Source organism: Protopterus annectens, chromosome 6.part0 (assembly GCF_019279795.1).
Source record: "Protopterus annectens isolate FY-2018-M chromosome 6.part0, PAN1.0, whole genome shotgun sequence".
In the NCBI taxonomy this organism is placed as follows: Eukaryota; Metazoa; Chordata; order Ceratodontiformes; family Protopteridae; genus Protopterus; species Protopterus annectens.
In genome coordinates this window covers 455192903-455220670 of record NC_056737.1, presented here as the reverse complement: position 1 = coordinate 455220670, position 27768 = coordinate 455192903, and the positions used below count along the sequence as shown (strand labels likewise).

The window sequence follows — 27768 nt, the reverse complement described above, 5'->3', positions numbered from 1 at the left end:
TTCGGGCCGACTGAGGGACAGCGGACTACCCAAGTGTTAGGACTGCAGCAATGTGAGATGAAGAACATCAAGGATTATTTTTTTGTTTTTAGATAGAAAACACCCAGAAATACAGAAGGAAGCAATAAATCAGTTACACAGGCTAGCACACTTTAGTGGGCAGCCTCAATAGTTAAATTAAACAAACAGATTTTCGATTAATTTTCGACCAGGTAAAATTTTAAGTGCAGATACTATATAATGCAGCAAACAGTTAAAAAAACAGTATAAGCTTGTTTAAAATAAGCAAGAGAAGGTATTCCAAGTAAAAAACAGAAAAAAATACTTTGTTGTTTTTCCCCCATTGAATTCTACTTACATCTTTGTTCCCAAATTTTATACCTAACACAAACTTCATTCACTTTAGAATATATACCCACTATCTTACATCACCTAAATGCTTGCCAATCCCTATTATCTCTTGACACTCATTTGTATAAATTACTTATTTTATCCAAATTGTGTTTTTTTTGCAATTATGTCATCTGCATATGTTAAAAGGACTGGGATTCTTAACCCTTCAAAGTGCTATATACCCCACCTCCTTCATTTTGTAATTTATTTCACATTCATAATTAATGCAGACAGTATACAACTTATTGGGGATCCTGCTCTTACAAAACTTTTCATATGCATATCTTGGCTTAGCCAATTATTTACAAGTATTTTACTTTATTATTACAATAAGCTGACATAATTTCCCAACTTTTTCACTTATGTTTTCATCAGTGTGCAAAATGCCTTACTAATGTCTCCTACCATGATTTTCACTTTTTTTTATTCATATCATCCAAAATTTCTCTATCAATAATTCGTGACAACCCTTCCCCTTTAGCTACTATCTTCCATAATATTTTACATTTTAGTTTCAATCTCTTCTGTATTATTTTCATAAAAATCTTATAATCATTATTATTCAATAATATCTGTCTTGAGTTTAATTGCCTTCTATCTTCCTTCTTCCATATGAATAAGTATTCTACTACATAATTCTTTATATATAAAACCTTCAATTAACCATTCATTCAAAATCTTCAAAAAATATTTATTTTGCCAATCCAATTTATTCCATCTGGTCTTGCAGCTGAATCTATATTTATTTGTCTTAATACTTTATCTACCTCATATAAACAACCTCTTTTTCCAACTCATTCTCTTTTTCTGTAAACATTTTTTTTTTACTTTCCATGTTATTTTCCTTACCTTCTTTTCCTTTAAACATTTCTTGCACATATTGTACTACATTATTCATAAGCCTTTCCCGAGTTCTATTTCTCATTTTACAGCTTTTATTTCTCTCATTACACTACTGCCTTCCTTTACTAATCTGCTTAAGTAACTTAATATTTTTTTTACAAGGGAAAAGAGAAAACTTATCTTCACTTAAATAATTCTTGCATTTTTTTCTTGGTTTCTTTCATATTCTTTTTGTCATAGTAGTTTCTAACATATTCTTAATCTTCCAATGCATCATATGTTATTTTACGTTTTTCTCTCTACTTTTCTCACCTATTACTGTAAAAAAAATGTTTTTATATTTTCCTTAAACATCATCCACCATTCAACGCATTTTTATAAAATGTTCTCATAGTAATATCATCTTTCCATAAAGTACAGTTTTGTACCTACCATAAATGTAGATGTTCGAGTGCTAATACAGCTGCAGTCATAACAGATGGGTTCTCCTGCCGTCAGGCGGCTCCTCGGTCGGCCGAATTCCAAAGTCTAGGTCCGGCGTCGGTTGTCGTCGCTTCTTCCCCGACGTCAGTGCGACAGGGGTATAAAGGAACCAGCCAATGCCATTTTCTTCAGTTTTTCTTGCCCCAGATGTCAGGTGTCCCCAGAAGGAAGGCAATACATAAATTTGTGTAATCATGCAGTGCAATATAATCAAAATACAGTAGTTGCAAGCAAATACATCATAAATGAATACCCCAATCAGGTTGTATGAGGATGTGTTAGCCTGTAGGCCTGTCCCAAGAAAGGAAGGAGGGAGGGAAACCTGGACTGCAGCTGTATTAATCGAACATCTACATTTATGGTAGGTACAAAACGGTACTATGTTCATCGTGCATACAGCTGCAGTCATAACAGATGGGTAGAATCCCAAAGCTAAGAAAGGGGTGGTAGGCACTAGGTGGAATTAGGAGGAGCCAAAATGCCCTGCAAGACTGCAGTGGCAAAGCTTGCTCTAGATTTTGAGTATAATGGTAGGTTATAGTGCTTGGAGAAGGTATGCACAGAACTCCAAGTGGCTGCTTCCAAAATATCCTTGGTAGGAACTCCTCTGAGGAATGCTGCAGAGGTGGCTGTGGCCCTGGTGGAATGAGTCCTAATGCCTGTAGGAACAGTTTTGCCATGAAAGGAATAGCAAAAGCGTATGCAGTGGGCTATCCATTTTGAGATTGTCTGTTTGGAAATTGGCTTCCCTTGAGCTCCTACCGCATAGGCCACAAAGAGCTGATCTGATTTTCTGAAAGGCTTTGTTCTGTCCAAATAATAACGCAGTTGTCTGTGGATGTCCAAGGAATGTAGTAATCTCTCCTCTTTGTTTTGAGGATTAGGATAAAAAGTAGGTAAATGTATGGCCTGATTTAAAGCTACCCTGGATACCACTTTAGGCATAAAGGACGGGTTGGTTCGTAAGGAAACTCTGTCCTGATGGAAGATGATAAAAGGTTGGACGGCCATGAGAGCCTGTAGTTCTGAAACTCTAGCTGAGGTGATAGCCAGAAGGAAAGCTGTTTTCCAGGACAAATATTGCAAATCTGATGAGGCAGCTGGCTCAAAGGGAGGCAAGGTCAGTTTTTCCAGCATGAAATTAAGATCCCAAGCAGGTATTGGTTGTTTTCTTGGAGGCCTTAAATTCTTAGCCCCTCTGAGGAACTGCCTTAGGAGGGTGAGAGAATAAAGGCGGATCAGTGTTGTATTCTGCAGAAATGGCTGATGCATGGATTTTGATGGAGGAGAAAGAAAGTCCACTGCTTAGCAGTTCAGCCAAATATTGTAGTATTTGAGGTAAATTCAGTTTTCCAGGATCCTGGCCCTTTTTCTCATTCCAGACAAAAACGTTTCCATTTTGCAGAGTAAGCTTTTCTAGTTGATGGCCTTCTGGCCTCCAAAATGACATCCTGCACCTCCTTGGAGAGTAGGGCCTGTTGTGATGCTAAGGAATCTTCCATGCGGCTAGATTGAGCGTTTTTAGTTGGCTGTGAAGAGTTTTGAAACTGTGCTGAGTCAGAAGAAGAGGCATTAGAGGCAGGGTCCATGGTGGGGAATGCGTCAGGCTCCTCAGGAGTGGGTACCAGTGTTGCCTTGGACAGTCTGGAGCAATGAAGATCATCTTTGGTCTGTCTGCTTTGGTCTTTAATAGAACTTTGGGCAGCAGAGGAAGAGGAGGGAAGGCATAAACTGTCATTGATGTCCAACTGAAGGAAAGAGCGTCCACTCTCCAGGCCTTTGGATGGAAGATCCTTGAGCAGAATTTTGACAATTGATGATTCTTGTGGGAGGCAAAGAGATCTATGTCTGGCCTTCCCCATTCTTGTATTATTTCTGTAAAAACTTTTGGATGCAATTTCCATTTGTGTGGATCTGTCATATTCCTGCTTAGGTTGTCTGCCAGCGTGTTTTCCTTGCCTGGCAATTACTGTGCTTGTAGTTCCATCTGTAAGTCCATGGCTATGTTCCAAAGTGACATGGCCAGTCTGCATAGGGGATAAGAATGTGTTCCTCCCGGTTTGTTTATGTACCACATAACTGCGGTGTTGTCCGTTCTTATCAATAGTTGACCTGGTTGTAGAAGGTCCTTGAAAGCTATAATAGCATTTATTACTGCTAGCATTTCTTTTTGATTGATGTGAAGGTGCTTTTCTTTTTGGGAGCATTTGCCCTGAATGCAACGGTCTGTCATGTACGCCCCCCAGGCGTAGTCCGAGGCGTCTGTTGTGATGACTTGATTTGCTTGAGGCTTGCTGAATGGAAGACCTGTGTTTGCTTGACATGCTTGAGCCCACCACAGAAATTCCTTTTGCAGACATGGAATTAGTGGTATTATTGTTTCCAAACTGTGGCTGTGTTGAGACCATATGTTTTTCAGGTACCATTGTAGTTTTCTCAAATGCAGCTTTGCACATGGGATTAGTAAGATGCAAGATGCCATGAATCCCAGAGCCTGCAGGATTTTCCTTGCAGTCAGCCTGGTGCAATTTGCCAGTGTAAGTATTGAATTAGTTGCCCCTGCTTCTCTGGCGTGAGGTAGGCCATCTGGGTGTTTGTGTCCAAATTGGCACCGAGGAAAATTATCTTCCGAGAGGGTATTAGCCTTGATTTCTCTTTGTTGACTGTGTATCCCAGAGAGTTTAATAACATTATTACATAAGCCAGATGTTTCAGAAGAATGTGCTTGCTGTCCGCTTGGATCAGGCAGTCGTCCAAATAAGGGTATATTTGTATCCCTTGAAGTCTGCAGTAGGCAATTACTGATGCCAGCCATTTCGTGAATACTCTGGGCGCAGTAGATAAGCCAAAGGGCAATGCAGAGAATTGATAATGGGTTGAACCTGCAAGAAATCTGAGGTACCTTCTGCAATTTTGTCTGATTGGGACATGCAGGTATGCCTCCTTGAGGTCCAATGTTACCAGCCAAGACTCCTTGCCCAGCATGGGAAGAAGTTGCTGTAGAGTGAGCATCTTGAATTTTGGTACGAGTAGAAATGTGTTTAGGATGGATAGATCCAAAATAGGTCTCCAATCTTTTCCCTTCCTTGGCACCAGAAATAGCCTGGAATAAAAACCTTGACCTTGTCCGTGTGTTTGGTTGCATTAGACTTGATGAAAGCCATGATGGAGAAAGAAGAGGAAGGTCTGAAGACACCTTGAGTGGAGGTGGACCTGTCGACATTCTGTGTTTCAATGCCAAGAGTGGCTTCAGTATCTGTAGTCGGGGTGTGGGCCGAGGAGCCTGCGACCTCGGGCACAGGAGACACCGCCAAAGATGTATCGTCGGTAGGCGTAGGCGCCTCGCTGAGAACCGGACCACGTGTAGTCGGCTTTAGCATGATGTCGGTAGAGGCCGCGGACCTCGAGTGTCGGTCCATGTCTTTGCGTTTTTTAGACAAAACCGGAGTCGGAGTATCCGACGACATAGTATAGTTAAATGCTTTCCCAAAATAATGCTGGGCGAACTCCGCCCGACGCTTAATAGTGCGTTTGTTGAATGTAAAACAAAAGCGACAGACCGAGACGTCGTGGTCTGGGCGTAAACAAGGAATACAGAGGGAATGGAAATCCTTATGCGGTATTTGCTTCCCACAAGAAATACAATTATTAACTTTGTCTGACATCGGTCTGAGGCAAGAAAAGTTTCCCCAACGGGGTACTTAGCTTTTAAGAAAACTTCGGTTTCCAAATTTTCATAATCTCAGGAGCTGGCCGACCGGCACTTGTGAACTGCTTCTGTTTCGGGCACCGCGCGGCAAGAAAGACTGAAGAAAATGGCGTCGGCTGGTTCCTTTATACCCCTGTCGCACTGACGTCAGGGAAGAAGCGACAACAACCGACGCCGGACCTAGACTTTGGAATTCGGCCGCCTGACGGCAGAAGAACCCATCTGTTATGACTGCAGCTGTATGCACGATGAACATCTGTACTACTAGTCTCTTTCCTTCATTTCAGGGTTTCTCATTTATCCTTTTTGTTTGCCTAATTTTACATATTCCGTCTTTTCCTTTACCTCTAGCTATATTGCAAGATGATCAAAAAATCCTGTTCCAACTACTTCCCCTTCTCCTAGAACTCAACTTTCTGATACTATAAAATAATCTGTTTCAGTTCTATTCATACCCTTTTTGAATGTCCATGAATTTTTGTCCCAAAGTTTTAACCCAACACATCTTATAACATCTAACATTTTTCTTACATAATTTTCTTTTTCACTCTTGCCTCTTAATTCACAATTAGTCTCCTATTATAATATTCATATTTATCACTACATAGCATAAAATCTGATAAAATAAGCTTTCCCTTTCTTTAAATTTAGTATAAGCATATACTATAATTCTATATACTTGCTCTTTTCTTTTAAAACAATAATGGTTAATCTTCCCATTTTTGCAGAAGTTACATCCAATATATTTACTGTTTTTCTACAGAATATGTCCAGAACATCTCTTTCATAAAGCTCAGATTATCTTTCCCTCCCATAGCTTCTCTGTTTGCAATCTTTCATTCGTTAAAAATCTCATCTCTTTTAATATAATTACATATCCCATGTATTACACACCACTCCAAAATCCCTATTCTTCTTACTATATTCTTAATACTATTCACATTTACAGAAAGCACACTAAAGATTTCATTTTCCCTTTTCCTTAGATTCATGGTTCATAGGTTTCACAGCTAATTACTAGATTAGCTGCCTTAATGTGCCAATCTAAGCCTAGACATCTTCCCTGCCAAAGGTGAGAATAAAACACTGTACCTTGTGTCTGTGAATCAAACACCTAAACCATTATAGCAACCCTCAAACATTAGCTGTATATATCATTTTTCATCATTTTCTTTCTTTTTTGTACTTTTACCCTTTTACCAATAGATGTTTTTCTTTCTTTTCTTCTATTTCTACTACTACTAACATTTCTTCTCTTTGTTCATTTTCTTCTTTTTCCTTACTCTATAATTTTCATTTTTACAATCCATCTATAAATGCCCAATTTGTTACATTTATAACATTTCAATTTACATTTTGGCATCACATCTCATTTCCTCACAAATATAACATTTTCTTTTATCACAAGTTACTTATCAAATGCCCTTGTACACAAAACATGTTTTGGGTTGTCTCCAGTATTTTATGACACCTTTAGTTCTTCTTCATTTATCAAGCTTGGCATATGTATATTTTTTTATTTTTCTATTTTTAACACAACCTTCTAATCACATCTGCCAGTCCATAAACCCCTTTTATCAAAAACATTTGCAATGTCTAGTACTTTAGATAAAATTTTCAAATGCCCTTTCAAAGTCTCTTTCCACTTCTGTTTGAAAATGTGCATGAATTTTCTTTTTTTTCCCAGTTAAAAGTTTTTTATCAGAAAGATTCCATGGGTTACAGTCTTTCTTTTTTCCATATTCTCCACTGAAAAAAGTCTCAACTATAATGTCACAAAATGTCTCTTTTCAATAAGAATTAAATGCTCATGTGCTTTTGCACCCAAATGAGTTATTAAATTGTCCCACACTTCATATCTGTCCATTCTTTGTCTTCTTTACTTTGAATCCTTACCACATACTTCTGTTTTTCATTTTCGCCAGTCCACTTTTGAAGGAGAATTTTCTGGGGGGAGGCATGATTTATTTAACATTTGTTTACCAGGAAAGTCTGACTTGGAATGAGCTAAATTTCAGCGGAGGCCTGCAGGGAAACGTCCCAGACACATGTTTTTGTAATGTGGGAGGAAAGTGGGGCACCCCGCAGGAAACCCACATGAAAGTAGGGAGGACATGCAGACTCCACACAGAAGGCACCCCAGCTGAGAACTGAACTGGAGAACCTCTTGCTGTGAGGTGCACCATAAACCTCTCCACCACTATGTTGTCCATTATGGAGAAAATACAAAAGGAGGATGCAGTGACAATCCTAAAGAATAGTACTGTCTCACTCTGCATCACCATTTCTCTGAGTAAATCACCCCGCAAACTCCCCTGACTGGAGAGTTTTAACAGCCATCATTTAAGGACTCATCGGCATCAAACAGATTTCTTTGAAACATCTCAGAATACTACACACTATCCAGACTCGATATTGGCTTTCTACTCCATTATCTCTTTTCCCATCCATCTACCTCCTTGTTTCTCTGGGCTGTCTCTGTTCCAGGAATGGAAACAGGAAGTGCTCATGCAAAATGGGTCCAACTTGCAACACAAAGTATTTTTTTTTTTTATTTTGTAAACATTCATACATTTCATTTTACATATTCAGACATTTACATTATCACTCAACACATCAACTTCTTTTTAAGTGTTCCCCCCAACCAAAACCATATTTTTCCTAAATTCTTGTCAATATCCATTTACCATTGTATTTAATCTCATTAAGCCTCTCATTCCATATTATCCATGTTACATAAAATATAACTTTGCCCATTTTTTTGGCTTTTCTTGAGATCTTGTTCCATAATAACCATATCCCATCATGTCCGTATTTAACATTTCAAATAATCTTTAACCAAATCATGTTTACATACTTCTTTCCACAACTATTGAATTCTTTCAAATTAAAAAAAAAAAAAAAAACATGTTCTGTAGTTTCAAACTCTTTACACTTATGACGTAGTCTATCCTGTTTACTTTTCTATGCCATATTTGCTTTTACTGGTAAATTACCTACGGACAACCTACTCAAAAAATCATTACATTCTTTAGTTCTTATATAATTTGTATATCTCATCATTATTGCTTTTTCTTACTTGTGCCTAACTCTTTCCATGGATCAACAAAAGAAAAACATTTTGTAATATTAACATACCATTCATTTCTGTTCTTTTCTATTACATTCTTTTGTTTCCATAACACAATTTTACTATGGCATTTTCTCATTTCTTCATTAGACACTTTTACTTCTTTTCTTCATTTTCATTTCTTCCCAAAGTTGCTTATATTTACCATACGTTGTTGTTGTCTACCAAATTACCTTTCATAACTCCTTTTAATACTTTATACATATTTAAAGAGGCTGCATGTACAACTGGGTTTATCACTTCCAGTCCCCGCTCTTCTTTCATATATAAAATTCCTCTCGTCACAGGGTTCAGTCTTGAACCCCAAATGAATGAAAATATACTTTCTTTTTCGTACTTCAATGGCACCATATAAATGTTTGCAACATAGACTATTTTAGCCAATATTATAGTATTTATCAAATATTTCTTTCTACATCAAATCTGTGTGTTTTGCAGAAAGAAATAATTTCTTTGATTCCTTTAATAACTTTGCCCCATTGCTCATGTTTATAGTCACTTCTACCAAATACTATCCCTAATATCTCCATATACTTTTCATTACATTCAAACCCTCCGATTACCCCTTCATAACCAAAACCTTTTCTTTCCTCTATTCATACTTGAACCAATTTTAAGTATAATGCTTAACTTTTCATTTATGTCTTTCATTCATAATTTATTTTTTAGCAATTATTAAATTGTCACCTGCATAAATATGCGTTATCAGACCTCCATCATTTTATATCCTCCAAAACTTGTCATTTTATTTATTTCCACAACTACTATATTCATAACTAAAGACAATATCACACTGCTAGCTGGACATCCTTTTTTTTATTCCACACACTATTTTGACATCTTCCCCAATCCAACCATTTATATTTAATTTCACAATGTTCTTCATATAATGATTTAATAATTTGTAATATTTTGTCACCTATTTTATATTCCTGAAATGTTCTCCATACTGCTTCATAGTGGATATTATCATATGTCTTACATCACACCTATTATAACCTTTACTTCTTTCTTATTAATAATGTCATCACTTACTTCTCTTATGAACCACAACAAATCTTGATTTCCCTTTATTCCACACATATTTTGGTCATATAACCTTTCCATTTTACATTGCATTTTTTAGTTATTATTCTCATAAAAAATGTATAATCCGTATTATTTAATGTTACAGGCCTTCAATTTTTTTTATCTCAATTTTCCTTTCTTATACATAAATTTTAAAAACCTGTACAAATTTCCTTATACGTAAATCCCTGTGGCCATCCAATCATTCATAACTTGTATAAATATAATTTTTGCCGGTCTTCCATTTTTTATACATATTATATTCAATCTCATCTAATCCCGTGGCTGAATTTATATTAATCTTTCAAAATCTCATTCAGCTCCTTTAAATTAATTTTTCTCTAAATATTCATGGTCTTCTTTACTAAATCTCCCACTATCAAATTGTTTCTGTGCACAATTTAATTTTGCCATATAATTTTAATGCGTAATTCTTATTTATTTCATATATCCTTTCTTGTTTCTTAACTGGTTTCCAATCTTTATTTTTTTTAATTCTCTCTTTTTTAGCTTTCATTATTTTATATAAATATGGTGCTACCTCTTCTTTTTTCCCTTCTAAAAAATATTTATTCGTATATGACAATTTTTTTCTTGATTTCTTTTGCATTTTTTTCTCTCATATAATATTTTATCATTTTCTACTAAACCTTTAAAAAGTTCTTTACTTAATACTACGTATTAGTTTTTTCTCTTTTCATCTTCTCTTCTACACATTCTAAAAATGCCTTTTTATATTTCTTTTTAATTGTATCCATCACATAGTCCAATTTTCATAGAAAGGTCTCATTCTAATAGGCTGTTTCCATAGTTCTGTAAGCTGTTTTCTTTCTCCTATACACAATTCTTTTTCAGTAGTTCTTTTTATTCCTTTTCCTATTTTTATATATTCCTCATTTTCATGAATTATCCAAATAGCTACATCAGAAAACTCCAGTATATTTTATTCCTTTTTGAGTAATTTTGTAAAACTTTGATATTAAAACAATGTCTTAATTTCATTCCTTTTATATGTCCAATGTTTATTACCCAATATTTTTAATTGTTCACTCCTCATAATGCCTGAAACTATTTTAACATCACAGTCCTTTTTATTCCTTAGGTTACGATTAAAGTCACCTACAATTATATCCATATTCATACAAATATAATTAAGTATACCTTTAAACATCCATAGTCCTCTTTCATCATATATTTTAGTAGTTTGCAAGAACAAAACAACCCACTGTTGAATGGAAGAGTGACTATACCATTTACAAGTGCTAGTCCAGACCTAAATAGGTCAGAGACATTTGTTAGAGATTATCGCTCTTTGGAGAATGCCATGTATAAATACAAGCATTTGCAGTGGCAATGCTTTCATCTGGAAGCTTCACTAAATCTACAAATAGCACCAAGAGGGCTCAGGGTTTTAACAATGCCTTCTTATGGCACAACCTACCCTGAACTTTTAAGGCATTGGCAACTGCTCAACTTAGAATGCAGCGCAAGATGTATGCAGCTGCTGATAGACTTTTTCAGGCCTGAAGAGGCGGAGCTACATAAGCAGATAGAAGCAATGCAAAATAACATTTTTGATACATATTCTGTGGATATTATTGGTGATAAGTTAGACGTTCTTTTTGAGAATATCTGTGCATATGACAATAGACTTGCAAATGTCAAAGCCAAGAAGATTCAAAGGGATAAATCCGACTTTGCAAACGGCAATGTTTTCTCTTGGTCCAGAGAGAGACCAGTAATTAATTCATCTTCACAACGTATCATAGGAAGTGGGCGGATGCCGGAGACTGCTCGCACAATTGTCTCAGGACCTGCACACTCACAACAGCTATCTCACAGTCCCATTGCTACAGAGAGTGTATCAAGTTTGATGTCTGATCTGAGTAATAGTACTACAATCAATGCATTGAATAATACAGATACTATTGTAGCTGCCCCTACAAACAATGAAGCTCCTGTTAGACAGAAACAGGAACTTACACCTCAGAACAATTCTCTGAGGAATATGAGTGCTTCAGCTGTATCCAACACAGCTGAAGCACCTTTTTTATTGAAGGATCCGCTACAGATACGAGGCAGATCCAGGAATCGTTACACAAATCCCAAGATTCGGTGCCTCCAGAACGAAGAAGATGTATCAAGAAATGGAAAGAGAATGAAGCAGGTCTTGTGATTAATACTTCATCTGCTAAGCTGACTAGAAGACAGATCTCTGTTTTAAACAAAGGGCAAACATTCGTTCCAGCCAAAGAGCTGTCTTGACTGATGTTTTATGTGATCTTAAGATGTTTGGTAGAACTCTTACCCTTAAAACTATATTTAAAAACAATACAGGGAATGAAAATATTTTTAAAAAACCAAGCATGTTTGCACCTCCTACTAATCCTACCGTAGAGTTGTTTATAGATGTATGTGAAAAGCAGTTCAGACAGAAATTTACCGGTAAACAGAATGATTGCTTTTTAAATATGACCTATCTTGAAAGGCAGGCCCTATTTGAGTTAAAAATATGAAGAGCATTGAGTTAAGACCAGCTGACAAAGGTGGAGGCATAGTTGTGTTGGATAAGGATATGTATCTATCTGCTGTGATGGAATTATTGGGAGAGACTGACACATACATCTTTTTGTCAGCAGTGGTACTGAAAGGAATCATTGAAAAAGTGGAATTTTTGATCTTTGACCTTTTATTGACTGGTTTAATCTCAGAACCATTGTTTGACTATTTTAAGGTAGAAAATACCACTATTCTCATATTATATGGCCTCCCTAAAATACATAAAAGTCTATCAAAACCACCAATGAGACCTATAGTATCCAGTAGAGGCTGGATTACTGAACCCTTGTCGATTTTTGTAGAAAAGAATTTACATGTGGTTTTAGACAAATGCAAGACCATATTAAGAGATATGAAAGACTTTTTGTTTCAGCTTAGTAATTATGTTGATGTTATTGCAGGACCATGCTTCTTTGTTACCTTAGATATCGCCTCTCTTTTTACTGTAATACCGAATGATTGGGGATGGAGAATGTTAGACATGTACTGCTCGCACATAATACATCCACTGACAAAGTTCATCTTCTCTGTACCCTCTTAGAAATTATCTTGGAGAACAATGCTTTTGTTTTTAATGACGTTTTTTATTTACAAAAAGTTGGCTTGGCTATGGGCACAGCTTGTGCAAATAGCTATGCCAACCCAACGCTAGTCAATTGGGAAAATCAGTACATTCTATCCAATGACAGGTTTGGCACATTGTTTAGATGGTATACGCGCTTTGTGGACGATATTTTTTTGCTGTGGCAGGGCCCTGAAGAATCCTTGCTGGATTTCTTTCAGTATATAAATGGAGAGAACACTTTTTTGAAATTTACCTATAAATATTCCTCTACTCTTGTAGAGTTCTTAGATGTACAAATCAGTAGGGATGCCCTATATTCCATGTCCATGAGCGTTTACAGGAAAAGTGTCAGACGAAATAACGTTCTACACAATAATAGCATGCATCCAAATCATACCAAACTAAATGTGCTTTGGGGGCAAATTTTCCATATCATGCGTCTACACAATGAGGATGCACAGTTAGAAAAGGCACTCATCCTACTCAAGGAAGAATTTATAAACAGAGGATACACAAATACTTGAAGCCTGGAATGAGAGGGAATGCAGATTTAAACCATATTTTAGTATTAATCATAGCTCTACCTCTGCACAGACTCCTGAACAAATTGTTGATCAGAGTCGTACCCCTATGAATGTTGGCAATAAGCTTAGGATGCCTTTGACCTATGCTAGTAACATCAGCATGGTATGTGATACTATCACTGCCAACTGGGATATTCTTCTAAATATACCTGAACTACAAGGAGTGATTGGAAATAAGCCCGATTTTACATTTAGGAACAACAAATCTCTCAAAAATCAACTTTGCTATAGACCACTGATTCCTCCTAGCTATGCCCAATCTGACAGAAAGGGTACATACACCTGTAGAAGGTGTATGGCTTGTATATGCATACACACTGGGGGTCATTTCCTTCACCCCCAACTTGGTTTCAATATCGACACTAGTTTCTATGCGGATTGTCAGACCAAGAATCTGGTATACTTCTGTTCCTGCATCACTTGTTTTTCCTACTGAGTAGGTAAGACAAACAGGGCTTTCAAGGATAGGATCCTGGAACATTTGAGAGACATCAGAAATGTGAAAGTATCCAGTGCTTTAGCTATGCATGTTAATGAGACAGGCCCTAGTCATAAGTTCAAGTTCTTTGCTTTAGAGTTAGTGCATGCCAATATTCGAGGTGGTGATCTATTAAACAAGACTGAATCTATAGAACAGAAATGGATTATTCAGCTACAAGCTGACAACCCCCCCCCCCCGGTTTGAACAGCATGGTATCAATAAAACCTTTCCTTAAAGCAAGAGCTCTGAAACATCGTTAGCCCTTGCTGACAATATAACAATTTTTTTATCATGATGTTCCATGACTATTTACATCTCCCAATTATGCATTTGGTAGCATATGCATGTCATACAGTTTACACACCATTCTATCCATTTTTGCTAATTAGAAGTTATGTACCTACCATAACGTTCCATGTTAGTTGTCTTCTCTTGCCTTCTTTCTTGCTGGATGGGTTCGGAGCCGCTCCTCGGCTCCGACTCGGCACTTGCTAAGCTCGAGAGTCACTTTTACCAGCCCGAGGCAGCCCCATATCCCATGATGCAAGGCGGTAATTACCCACATCTCGTTTGGTATCTAGAGGAAAAAACTGCCTATAAAAACTTTCCACCAAGGAAAGAGGAACAACTAACCTAAAAAGGCTGTAAGGGAAACCAGGTAATCAAGGACAAGAACTATCTGGTGTCCAAGGAAGAAGAATCTTCCAGAGAAAAGGGGAGATCAAGGTCTGTCCAGGCTAGGGGGGGCAGGAGGGAGGGATGCAAGAAAGAAGGCGAGAAAAGACAACTAACATGGAACATTATGGTAGGTACATAACTTCTAAATGTTAAGTTGTCAATCTTGCCTTCATTCTTGCTGGATGGGACCGCGTCCCTAGCACCTCTATCCTGGGTGGCTCAATGGAACAGACTCTTGAGAACAGTGGAACCAAAGCTTGCCCTGTCCCTGGAGGCCAAATCCAATTTGTAATGAGAAACGAAGGTATGAGGAGTGGCCCAAGTGGCTGCTGCACAAATAGTATCTAAGGGTAGCCTAGCCTGAAAAGCTGTAGAAGTGGCTAGACCTTTTGTGGAATGAGCTTTAGGTTTTGAGCTCAGCTGTTTGCCCGTAAGCTGATAAATGTCAGAAATTTGTGGAAGATAGCCATCTGGATAAGGTAACTTTAGAAACAGGGAGACCTTTTTTATTTTCAGCATAAGAAAGGAAGAGCTGATCGGACTTCCTAAATTGCTTCGTTCTGTCCAAGTAATATCTGAGTTGGCGATGAACATCTAGGTAATACAATTTTTGTTCCGCCCTATTAGAATAATTTGGAAAAAATACAGGAGGATCAATGGATTGGTTTAAATTTGTCTTAGAAGCAACCTTGAGCAAAAAGGATGGATTGGTTCTCAAGGATACTCTGTCCTTGTGGAAGACCAAATAAGGGGGACGAACACAGAGGGCATGAAGTTCAGACACTCTTCTAGCCGAGGTAATAGCGACTAGAAAAAGTGTCTTCCAAGAAAGAAACTTTAGTGAACATGAAGCAGCCAGTTCGAAAGGGGGAAGTATCAAGGATGTCAGCACTAAATTTAGGTCCCACTGTGGTGGAGGATCTCTAACAGGGGGTTTAAGAAGGAACACTCCTTTGAGAAAGGCTTTACAAAGTTTGCGGGACATAATGTTGTGGTCTGCAAACCCGACATGGAAATTCGAGATTGCTGCCAACTGAACTTTGACCGTGGAAGACGAAGAACCTGAGTGAAAAATTTCCACAAGAAAATCCAAGAGCGACTGAATAGGGGTAGTAAAGGGGTCTATGTTCTTAGATTTTGCCCAAAAGGAGAAGCGTTTCCACTTGCTAGAGTAAATCCTCCTGGTAGAGGACTTAAGAGAAGCTACTATGCTATCTCTAACGGGGTTAGAGATCCTTCCTTAGCCAGGCTTCCTATGAAGTGGAGCAACCAAGCTGTGAGGTTGAGGGAAGGAACGGACCGGTGCAGTTGACCCGACTGGTGGGTCAGAAGATCTGGAGTTGGGTCCAGATGCCAAGGCTGCACCAAGAGATGGTGATGAAGGAACGGGAACCACATTTGTCGAGGCCAGCAAGGGGCAATGAGAATCATTTTGGCTCTCAAGACGGTAGCTTTCTGGAGTACTTGTGGTATCAAAGGAAAGGGAGGAAAAGCATAAAGGAGTCCCCGGGGCCAATCTTGGGTAAGAGCGTCTCTGGAGGGATGGCCCAGAAGTGGGAAGAGAGAGAAGAAGTCTGGGCATTTGCTGTTTTGAGGTCTAGCAAAAAGATCGCAGCATGGGCGGCCCCACTTCTGAAAAATCTCCTCCACTATGGATTGCTTGAGAGACCACTCGTGAGGCATGAGTATAGCTCTGCTCAATCTGTCCGCTATTATGTTGGTTTTCCTGGGGATATGCGTTGCTACCAGAAACCGATGAGAGGAGATCGCCCATTGCCAAAGTCTGAGAGCTTCTCGACACAAGGGATAGGACTTGGTTCCGCCCTGCTTGTTGATGTACCACACGACGGACATGTTGTCCATGTGAACTGCAATGGTTCCTAAAGGAAGAAAGTCATTGAGGGCTTGCAACGTTAAAAGCACTGCTCTCATCTCTAGGACATTTATGTGCAGGTGGTATTTGAACGGTTGCCACGTGCCATGAACCATCCTGCCCTGATAATGCCCCCCCACCCGATCAGGGAGGCATCCGAATTGACCGTGGCTACTGGGGCCGGGGGAACAAATGGTCTGCCCTGATGGACGAGAGGAAAGGAAATCCACCAGGATAGATGGTTCTTGCAGGTTTGCGTCACCAGGATCTTGTGACGCATGGGAAGCTGCTGGAAGGACCATTGGGTGAACAACATCCATTGTAGTAGACGCATGTAAAAATGGGCCAGAGGAAGAAGTGTGATGGCAGCTGCCATGAGGCCCAACACTTTCAGAACCAACCTGGCTTGTACCCTTTTGCTGGATAGGATGATCCCAACGTGGTTTTGGATATCTAGGATTCTCTGACTTGTTAGGTTTGCTGACATCCGAGTAGTGTCTAGATTTGCGCCTATAAAGGTAATAGATTGGCAGGGCGATAAGGAAGACTTTTCGAAGTTGACCGAAATTCCTAACTGACCGCAGAGACGTAGAGTGTAATCTCTGGCCTGAAGAAGTTGATGCCTGGTGGTGGCTGAGAGGAGCCAGTCGTCGAGATACGGAAACACCTGGAATCCTTGACGTCTCAGGTGAGCCATGACCACTGCCATGCATTTGGTGAACACTCTGGGGGCTGTAGTGAGACCAAAGGGCAGGGCTCTGAATTGAAAATGACTGGTCCCCAGCCGAAAGCGGAGAAAACTTCTGGAGCGTCTGTGGATTTTTATGTGATAGTACGCATCCTGAAGGTCTATGGAGCGCATCCAGTTGTCTTTGCCCAGAAAAGGCAAAATCGATTGAAGTGTGACCATCCGAAATCTTGTCTTTTTGACAGACTTGTTGAGCCTGCTGAGGTCTAATATTGGTCTCCAGTCTCCCGTCTTTTTGGGGACCAAAAAGAACCTTGAGTAGATTCCGGACTCTAAATGATCTGTTGGTACTGGCTGGATGGCCCTTTTTTTTTTAGAAGCTTTGAAACCTCTAGTTTTGCAATTTCCCTTAGACCGGGTGGAACGTCTGGAAGGGAACCTTATTGGGGGAAGGGGCTTTCCTCGAAAGGAATCTTGTAACCCTCGGATATGATCGACTGTACCCATTTGTCTTGAGAGAGGGAAAACCAGGCTTCTGGGTACAGCGACAATCTCCCCCCCCGACTGCCTCCAAGGGTGGACAGTCCGGCAACACCTCAGGGATGCTGGAAGGGCTTGTCAGAGAGAGGCTCTCTGCTGCCCTGGTTCTGCGGACCTCTTCTGCCCCTAGGGCGGCGTCTATTGTAATTACCCCCTCTGCCTCTGGGGGTAAATTGACCACGTGCATCAGGCGTGACTCCCTGAGATTTTCGGAACCACATTTTCCCTCCCTTCTGACCTTTGGGATAAGGTCTAGAAGGGGTGGAGAAACTGACTCCTACGGCAGAGAGAGTCTTGCCGTCTTGCTCACACCTGGTCAAAGTGTCCTTCACCTGAGGGCCAAACAATGTTGTCCCATCAAAGGGAGAGTTTGTGAAGGACGCCTTAAAAGGGTCTGCAAAATTACAGAGCCGCATCCAGGACTGACGTCTGAGAGCCACTCTTGTGCCTGCAGCTCTACTCGCCCCATTGGCTGCATAAGAAATGAGCCGCATGGAGGAGTTGGTTATGGAATTAAGGATTCCCAGCGGAGAGGCAATCTTTTCTTGAGCCCCTGCCGCTGACGGATCATGTACTACTTCACCTAATTCTTTGAGGATGTCTCTTTGAAGTCTGGTGAAGTGACATAAATAATTCAGCTTAACGACAGCAAAGGTCGCTGAGGAAAACATCCGCTTGCCATACCTGTCCATGGACCTAGACTCCTTGTTAGGAGGATGGACTGGCATGGAAGGATCTGCAAGTTCCTTTTTGGTGGTGGCCGCCACCACCATGGCATCAACTGGGACACCCTTAGTAAGAAACTGCTTTTCAGCGGGGGCCGTGATAAACTTTGAAGGTCTCCTGGGGACTGGTTCCACCGAATCAGGAGATGCCCACGCCTTTTGATCTATGACTTCCATGAGGGGGTCGAAAGGTGGAGACACCCAGGAGGTGGAGGGTCGAGATCCAAAAGCCTCCAGGTATACCGATTCATCCTCGGAGGGATTAATGGAGGGCCAGTTCCCCCTCTGTTTCAGGAGTTCAAGGATGTCTGAAAAGGAGACATCCTCAGAGGGAGATCTTGGGGACCCCTCAGACTCATCTAAATCGGTATCTGATGTTGTAGACTCAGGGGAGTCTAAGTGCTTCCTCTTGCAGGTCCTCTTACGCGGGGGTTCACCTGAAGGATCAGGAGAAACCTCGGCAGAGGAAGTTCTTCCCAATGGGGAGACCTGGGGCGATGGATCTCTGGGTCTGGGAGCAAGAGAGCAGGACGAGGCATCTACAGGCACCATAGAGGGAGGAGCTAAAGGAACCGACTGCTGACTAAGCTCTGGGGCTAGCACACTCCTCATCACCTCGAAGGCTCCTCTCCCAGGGAGGGCCGAGAGATCCCGCTCCGAAGAAACAGGGATCCCTGGTCCCACCGAAAGAGAAGGCTCCGAAGCAGATGTCGGGGCCGAGCTCACCAAGGCCGAAGCTCCGAGAGGGAGAACGGGGTCGGACAAGGGTTCGATGCCACTCGCCCCCCCGGAACCGACCAGGGAAGCTCGACGCCAAGATCCCTCCAAGGAAGGTCTCAAGGAGGATATAGGAGTCGAGGACGACAGAGCCGAAAGGTGTGGTATCGGCTCCGAAGCAGCAACAGTCACGGTACCAATAATCTCCGGCTCCGAACTCTGTAGGAGAGTCGAAGGAGGAATTTCAGGAGGGTGTAGAATAGCGGTCGTCTGTTGAGACGGGCTATGGAGCATCTGGGCTAGTGCCTGTGATTTTAATAGCCTACTCACCACTCTAAGTCATGGTCTGAGAGCCTGGAAGACCTCGATGATCGGCTCCGATGGCTCCGCTCCGAAAGCAAGGGGGAGGCTGGAGCAGAGTGTATAGATTCCAATTAAGGAGATCTAGACCTCTTTTTCGACAGAGCCATCAGAGCCGAAGAACGTTTGGCTCCAGTCGGAGCCGACAACTTGTCGGCTCCGAGCGGAGACAAAGATATCTCGACTCCAGCCGGAGCCGAGACCTGCTTCGATGTAAGGGTGTCGGCTCCAGCTGGAGCCGACACAGGTGCCGAAGCCAGGGTATCGGCGCCGAACGGCACCGGTACTGAAGCTTCCAACAAGGAAGGATCGGCTCCGGACAGAGACGATGTCGACTCTGGCGGAGTCGGAACCAAGACCACAGACTTGGACACCGAAGTCTGGGTCTTGGGAGGCTTAGAGGGCTTCCCGGAGCCAACCTTAGCTGGAGAGCTCTCAGGCTTAAGAAGACCCCTGAGGATCAACTTATTTCTACGTTCCTGCAGGACTCTCTGGCTGAAAGAATGACAGATAGCACAGGAGTCCTGCAGGTGTAGGGGTCCCAGGCAATAAAATACAAGAAGTGTGACCGTCTGTCAGAGACATCTTCTGACAGCACGAGTCACACTTCTTGAAACCTGAGACCCTAGTATCTTTGGACATGTCTGAGTCCTAATACACACACACCAATCAGACCAAAAAAGACACTAATAACTAAAAATTAGAACAGTGAGACACAACACCCACACACCTAAGGAAAATACTGACAGGAACTGTGAGGGAGTGTAAGGCCTAAGGCCCAAAACACAGAAACTTATGAATAAGGGAACTAAAGGGAAATGGGTATGGAGCTAAGTGAATAATGTTCACTAAAAAAGTATAAAGAATAAATTTTTAGGGTATTGGGATACCTAAATCTTTCAAAAGGAGCAATGAAAAATCACTTACCAGGAGCTGGTAAAAAGGATGACCTCATTAGCGAAGCGGCAAACGAGATCTGGGTAATTACCGCCTTGCATCATGGGATATGGGGCTGCCTCGAGCTGGTAAAAGTGACTCTCGAGCTTAGCAAGTGCCGAGTCGAACCCATCCAGCAAGAATGAAGGCGAGATTGACAACTTAACATCTATACATTTAGTATCAGGCAGTTTTTATTAGTACCATATAATAGCCACACTAGTTCAACCACTTCTGTCTTTAGACTTTCAATAGATCGACTGCTTCGTTTTTCATCATTGTCCATGCTGATACAGCAAGGAATCAGCAGAATTTTTAGACATCTTATTATCAGTTTCTGCTTTTATAAATGCTGCTACTTATTTGTATATTAATCTGTTTTTATGTATGTATATGTATTGTGATTTTAAGGTTGCAATACTTTGATAGTGTGTAATATTGTGGATGTGAGCTGCTTTCAATTGTCAGCACAAAGCAAGTCTATTTTGCACTACAGTGTGTAATTTAAGCACACGGACCTTTCCCTTCCTTCTAGACTTGTACTTGATTGGCTGCTGTAGCATTTAAATAGTCATTCGTTACATTGTGTTTAACATGGTCTGATGAAGCTTATCTGTGAAAGTGCTTACCTGTCTGTATTTTCTAGAATAAAAGAATCAACAAAACAAAGCAAAGATCGTATTTGCCGTGTTTGGAACCTCTGTGGTTATTTTTGCTGCTCTCTCTGGGCTCCCCCATTTGTTTCTCAGCATGTTGAATATCTTTCATTCCAATTTCCACTCGTGTGGGTCCATGAGAATTCTGCTTATGTCGTCTAACGGTGAATTTAGCTTGCCTGGCAGGAATTGAGCCTGTAGGGGCACTTGGTAGCTCAAGGCTGTGTTCCACAGAGTCAAGGCTAGTCTGCAGAGGGGGTATGAGTGGGATCCCCTCTGCTTGTTTATGTACCACATAACAGTGGTGTTGTGTGTTTTTACCAATCATTGTCCTGGAAGGATGTGGTCCTTGAAGGCTGTCAGACCATTCTGTACAGCTAACATTTCTTTCTGATTGATTTGCAGGTGGATTTGAATCAGGTTCCATTTGCCCTGAATGCACTGCCCTGCCAAGTGAGCCCCCCATGCACAGTCTGATGCGTCTGTTGTTAGGGTTTGGGCGGCAGGGGGTAAAGTGAATGGCAGTTCCTTGTTGAGGTGGCAGGCCTCTGCCCACCAAAGGAATTTTGTCTTTATACAAGGGATGGTAGGAATCACTGATTGCAGGTCCTGAGAATGTTGACACCATAGGCTTTTTAGATACCATAGTTTCCTCATATGCAGTCCTGCATATGGAATTAGTAGGATGCAAGAGTCCATGAACACCGCAGCTTGCAGTATTTTCCTTGCAGTTAACTGGGTCTTTGTGGCCAGTAATTTGAAGTAGACTGTCAGATAAACTTGTTTCTCTGGCGTGAGGTAGGCCATCTGGGAAGTTGCGCTCAAGCTTGCTCCCAGGAATAATATTTGTTGGCACAATACTAAATGAGATTTCTTTTCATTTACGGTGTACCCCAGTGAGATTAGCAGTTTCTTTACAAATGCCAGATGATTTAATAGTATGTCCTGGCTTTCTGCCTGAATTAGACAATCGTCCAGGTATGGGCATATTTGAATATTTCTTTGCCTGCAGAATGCAATGACTGGAGCTAGGCATTTTGTGAATACCCTGGGCGCAGTAGATAAGGCAAAGGGCAGAGAACTGATAGTGCATGTAGCCTGCTCTGAAGCATAGGTATTTTCTGCAAGAATCCCTTATTGGGATGTGCAGGTAAGATTCCTTTAAATCCAATGTTGCCAACCAGGCATTTTTGGACAGCATGGGAAGCAGCTGATGAAAAGTTAGCATTATGAATTTTGGAATTACCAAAAAGGTGTTTAGGATAGATAGGTCCAGGATACGAAGGCAGGAGTGGTCTTTTCTGGGTACCAGGAAAAGTCTGGAGTAAAAACCTTGTCCCTATTCTTCTGCTGGGACAGGTTGAATATCCCTGATACTTAGGAGAGAGAACCTGATGTTGAGCCTCTGCCCACTGATTTGGGGGGAGGCCTGGCCAACCTTTTGGGGTTGGGTAAGGTGTAAAAGTGGAATCTGTATCCTTGGGAAACAATATTTAAAACCCATTTTGTCTTGGGTAATGAGTTCCCAGTTTTTTACATGCATGGCGATCTTCCCCCTAAAGGTGCGGTCAGTTGAGCAGGGCATGGAAGGTTTAAGGTTAAGTGAGTGTGACGGTTTACTATGGGGGGTGTTTTACTACTTTCAGCTTTGGAAGTGGGAGCCCCCCCCCCCACTGCTTAGGCCTGCCAGTACCTTGAGACTGTGACCTAGGTGGTCTGCGTGAGACAGGAAAGGACCAATTCTTAGAAGGCCAATGCCTACTAAATCTGGGAGGCTGTTCTTGCTGGAAATCTTTAACAGTTTACATAGATTTAGCTTTTTCCTCCAGCTTTTTAAGAACTTCTGCATTGTTGCCAAACAGGCAGTCTTGGTTTAAGGGAGCATCCAGTAATTTGGCTTTAACGTGATCTGGTAGAGTTTGCTCCTTCAGCCAAGCATGCCTTCTAAGGACAGACCCAGTAACAGCAGCCCTACAAGATGCCTCTAAGGAGTCAAAGCCACATTGCAAAGTATGTTTACCAACTTGTTCAGCAGAAAGCATTAAATCCTGCAATTCTTTATTTTCAGCACAGTCAGGAATCAACATTAATTTCTGTTTAAGTGATCCAGTAATATGCTGCTGGTACTTTAACATGAAACTAGCAGTTTAAGGCCCTAATGGCCAAAGTGTACACCTTCTTACCCAATCTGTCCAGGGCCCTGGAATCTCTATCAGAGATGTGTTGAGGCAGGAGTAAGAATTCCCTAAGCCTCTCAGAGTAATCCTGGCTTCCTCAGCAGAAATGCTCCCCAAGAGTGTGTAAAGTTTCACCAAAAGAGAAATCTACTGGAGGGGAAGCAGAGGGAATGGAGTCCTCTGCATCAGAATCCTTATATGTAGATAAGGACAAATCCTGGTCATCAGAAGAAACAGAAATTTTCAGAATCCTGAACAGAAGAATCAGAAGGAAAATCAGTTCTAGGTCTCTTAGAGGGAGAGGGTGGCTTCTCCTAATTAGAGTAATAAGGTCTTCAGCCATTCTTATCATTTGTTTTTTAGGCGTATGGGCCTGACCATGTGGTTTGGACATCGGTTTTCTAGGCATGGATTGAGTCTTAGGCCCTGAAGAAGAAGATGGCGGTTTGATATGCAAGTCAGTAGGCCTGAATACACCCTTAGAAGCCGGTGCCTGCACAGCGGCTCCGGACCCATCCAAGGTAGAGACATCCGCAGGTTCCACAGTCGAAGAAGCATCTCACAGCATACCGGAGTCCGAATGGGTCTCAGTAGAGGCCTGTGAATCTGAAGTAGCGGGTATCGGGCTGCGAAAGCACCTCACTGAGTACCGGCGAACTGGCGACTTTTTTAACGGAAGCGTCGTCGGCAGCTTTGGACCTATGCGGTCTGTCTCTGTCTTTAGCTTTACGTTTTTTCGGAATGTTGATAAGTCAGATGGCTTACTGAAGCCATTTCTGGATAATTGAACAGAGTACCGAAATATTTAGATGCGAAAATGAACCAACGACGAATAGTACAAGGATTGAATAAGGCACAAAACTGACAGCGAGGGACGTCGTGGTTTGGGCCTACGCAAGGAATGTAGTACGAACTAAAATCTTTATGAGGTATTTGCTTTCCACAGGAAATACAATTGTTAACTTTTACTGACATTGGTTTAGAGCAAGCAAATGTTCCTCAATGGGGTACTTAGCTTTTTAGAAGACTTTGGTTCTGAAACTCGAAAACGAAAATTTCAGGAGTCGGTCGAGCGGCACTTAAGAAATGCTTCTGCTTCGGGCACCGCACAGCAAGAAAGACTGATGTAATGGTTTCGGCTGCATGCTTTATATCCCTGACTACCTGACGTCATGGAAGAAGAGACAGCAACCAACGCAGGACCCAAGACTTTGATAATCAGGTTGACTGAGGGCTCCCTGCAAGCTGATAACCCAAATGTAATGACTGCAACAGTGAAACATGAAGAACATCAGGAAATCCATTATGTCACACACATCTCTTACCCCTACTACCAAGAGTAGGAGAAGTTCCGTGCTGCACTGGCCAAATTTCCCCTAGTAGTATAAATACAACGTTGTGTCTCCCCTGAAGAGCTACTTGTGTAGTAGGACTTACCTGGTCAACCAAGGACTAATAAAAAAATAAAAATACCCCCATCAGGAAGGTCAAGAAGTGGACAAGGGAAGCTAGTGCAAACCTTCAGGACTGCTTTGAGACCACAGACTGGGATGCCCCTCTGTGAGCCTCATGGGGAAGACATCAATAGGCTCACTGACTGTGTCACTGAATACATCAACTTCTGTGTGGAAACCACTGTACCCTTAAAATCTATATGCTGCCTCCCAAACAAGCAATGGCTCACTAAGGATACCAAAGCCCTTTTAAATAAGAAAAAGAGAGCATTCCTGTCCAAAGACACAGACGCAGTGCAAACGGCACAGAAACAGATGGCCAAGAAGATTAAGGAGAAGGAAGGAAGGTAGAGGAGGAACTTAGAACAAAAAATGCAACAGTAAAAAAGTACGGAGTGGGAAGAAGAACATTACTGGCTATAAAGTCCGGTAACAGTGTGGCAGAGGGGAGTAGAGAGACATCCAATGAGTTTAACATGTTCTTTAATAGGTTTGATAACATGCACTGGACAAATATATGATGTAGTCCCTACTTGCTAAGGGAAGATGCCTTCCTGGATAGCAAAATGCACACCTTCTCTGTCCCCTACCAGTCTCTACTGTTGAACACAGGGGAAAGAGGGTACACAATCACATCTGGATCACATGACAAACACAAAAACTGCCCACACTCCCAACTTGACTGGCAAAGCAGAGGCTAGCAGTTTGACTATCATCCTATCAAAGACCAAGTGAACAGAGAACAAAGACTTTGCTCTACAAAAGCGGTGGGGCCTGATGGCATTAGCCACAGGTGCTGAAGGCTTGCACCTCAAAGCTTGGAGGGGTGCTACTCACTATCTTCAACCTAGGCCTCAGTACCCATAGGGTACCAGTGCTGTGGAAAAACATCCTACCTGATTCCTGTGCCAAAGAAGGCATGCCTGCAGGACATTTCAGATTACAGGCCGGTGGCACTCATGTCACATTGCATGAAAGTCCTTCAGAGGCTGGTCCTGGAAGTACTTCGCCCCAAGGTCAAGTCAAAACCAGACCCCCCTTCAGTCTGCATACCAGAAGATGGGGGTCAAAGGTGCCATTGCCCACCTTATACATACTGTACACCGTCACCTGGACCAACTGGGAGAATCCCTCAGAATCCTGTTCTTCAACTTCAAGTGCCTTTAACACTATCCAATCAAATAGGCTGGGGGATAAGCTGTCAGCGATGAATGTGGATGCTCCCTTAGTATCATGGTTCCTGGATTATCTGACTGATAGGCCCCAACATGTGCAATCGCAAGGCTGCGTGTCTGATACAATGCTATGTAGCATTGGAGCACCGCAGGGGAGAGTTTTATCACCTTTCGTTTTCACCCTATATACCACAGACTTCAGCTACATCACTGAGTACTGTCACCTGCAAAAATTCTCAGATGACTCTGTCACAGTAGGAAGTATCAGGCTTGGAAATGAGGAGGAATACAGAAGGGTGGTGGACAGCTTTTCAAGCAGGTGTGAGATTAATCAGTTGTAGCTGAACATCAGTAAAACGAAGGAGCTGGTAGTAGATCCAGGGGGAATCACAATCTTGTCCCCAAATTACCCCTCTGTCAATTGGGGGGGGGTTGAAGTGGAAATTAAGGACTACAATCATTTGGGGGTACACTTGGACAGTAAGCTGAACTGGTCCAAAAACTTGCAGGTGGCATATAAAAAGGGTCAGAGTAGCCTGCACTTAGTACGAAGCCTTGGATCCTTTGGAGTCAGCAACACTATGCTGCAGTACTATTTGACTATAGTGGCAAGCACTATCTTCTTCGCAGTGACATGCTGGTGTAGTGGCATAAAGAAGGCTGAGATAAACAGACTCAAACTGATAAGGAAGGCTAGCTCAGTAGTTGGAGAAGAACTGGACACTCTCAAAACCTAAGTGAGAGAAGAATCTTAGTGCAACTAAAGTCCATCATGGAAAATACTGACTACCCAGTCAACAGACTGATGGCTGGACAGAGAATTTCCTTTAGCAGAAACTTATGAGCATAAAATGCTCCACAATGTCACAGGAAATCCTTCCTGCCCACAGCCATCAGACTCTATAAAGCCTCCTACCATCTTAGCACCATCCCTACTGAAGGAGACCACACAGTGCAGTGCTAAGCTCTTACAGATGTCCTCCCCATCCTTTTCATCTCTCTTTTATTAATCATTAATGCAATTATCCTTTGTGCAACATGCTATGCCTTAAAGTATCGTAATGTGCAATACCCCATATCCCAGTATGAATGGGAATTAACAAGAAAGGCTCCCCCTTTCATGTCACTACTATATGTGGTAATCAAACTCATTTAATACACTGGCTGTGGTCAACAGTGTACCTATGTCAGGCGTTACTTGTTATATATGCGGAGTAACATAAGTGAGTATAGTATCTGTTACATCTGATTATGTAACATATGTGTTTGGTCTATGCTGTGACTGTTTATTTGTACAGTTTATACCATAAGCTATTTCCTGTGGGATCAATGAAGTATTTCTGATTCGGATACAAATGTCTGAAAAATTATGACACTGCATGTGATCTATGGGTCTCCAGGACAAGAGTTCAATGCATCTTTTCTGGATCTCTGAGACATCCTTGGATTCTCAGCAGAAATGGTCACTCATTAAAGTAAGGAATCTTCTGAATGAGAAGTTTGCAGAATGATTAGAAGACTGGGTTCCATCTTCATCTGAAGAAATTTCAGTGGAGAGGAATTCTGGGATTGATACTTAAGCTCATTACCCCCCTGACTCACTGAGGTCGAATTAAATCAAAGAGGTCTGATTCCTCTTCTTTTCAAAAGAGATACTCCCAAAGGTGGTTGGTTGATCACTGCCTGGCCTGTAGTACTTGGGAAGGAAAAAAAAAAAAAAAAGAGGAAAGCAGTTCCTTAGTTAGATTCTGACAATCTTGAAAAAAAGCTGGATGGAAGCCTAGGTAAAGGAGGCATCTTGCATCTGAAACACAAACACTGGCAATGTCTGTGAAATGGTGGATATTTGATCCTCAGATTAGAGTTCTTAAAGTGAAAGCATTTGCCTCAAGAGCTGGAACTTGCAGAGCTCTGGAACTCAGGCAAGATATCTGACTTTTCCTGCAGCCGAGTACCCGACTACTACTACTACTA

The 27768-nt window shown here is 41.5% G+C and overlaps 1 protein-coding gene across 1 annotated transcript in view; it reads right to left on the bottom strand.

The window, feature by feature from the left end:
* The window catches only part of LOC122803858, a 1735734-nt gene that overhangs the window by 289597 nt on the left and 1418369 nt on the right, over nucleotides 1-27768 (bottom strand). The gene's annotated exons all lie outside the window — the stretch shown is intronic.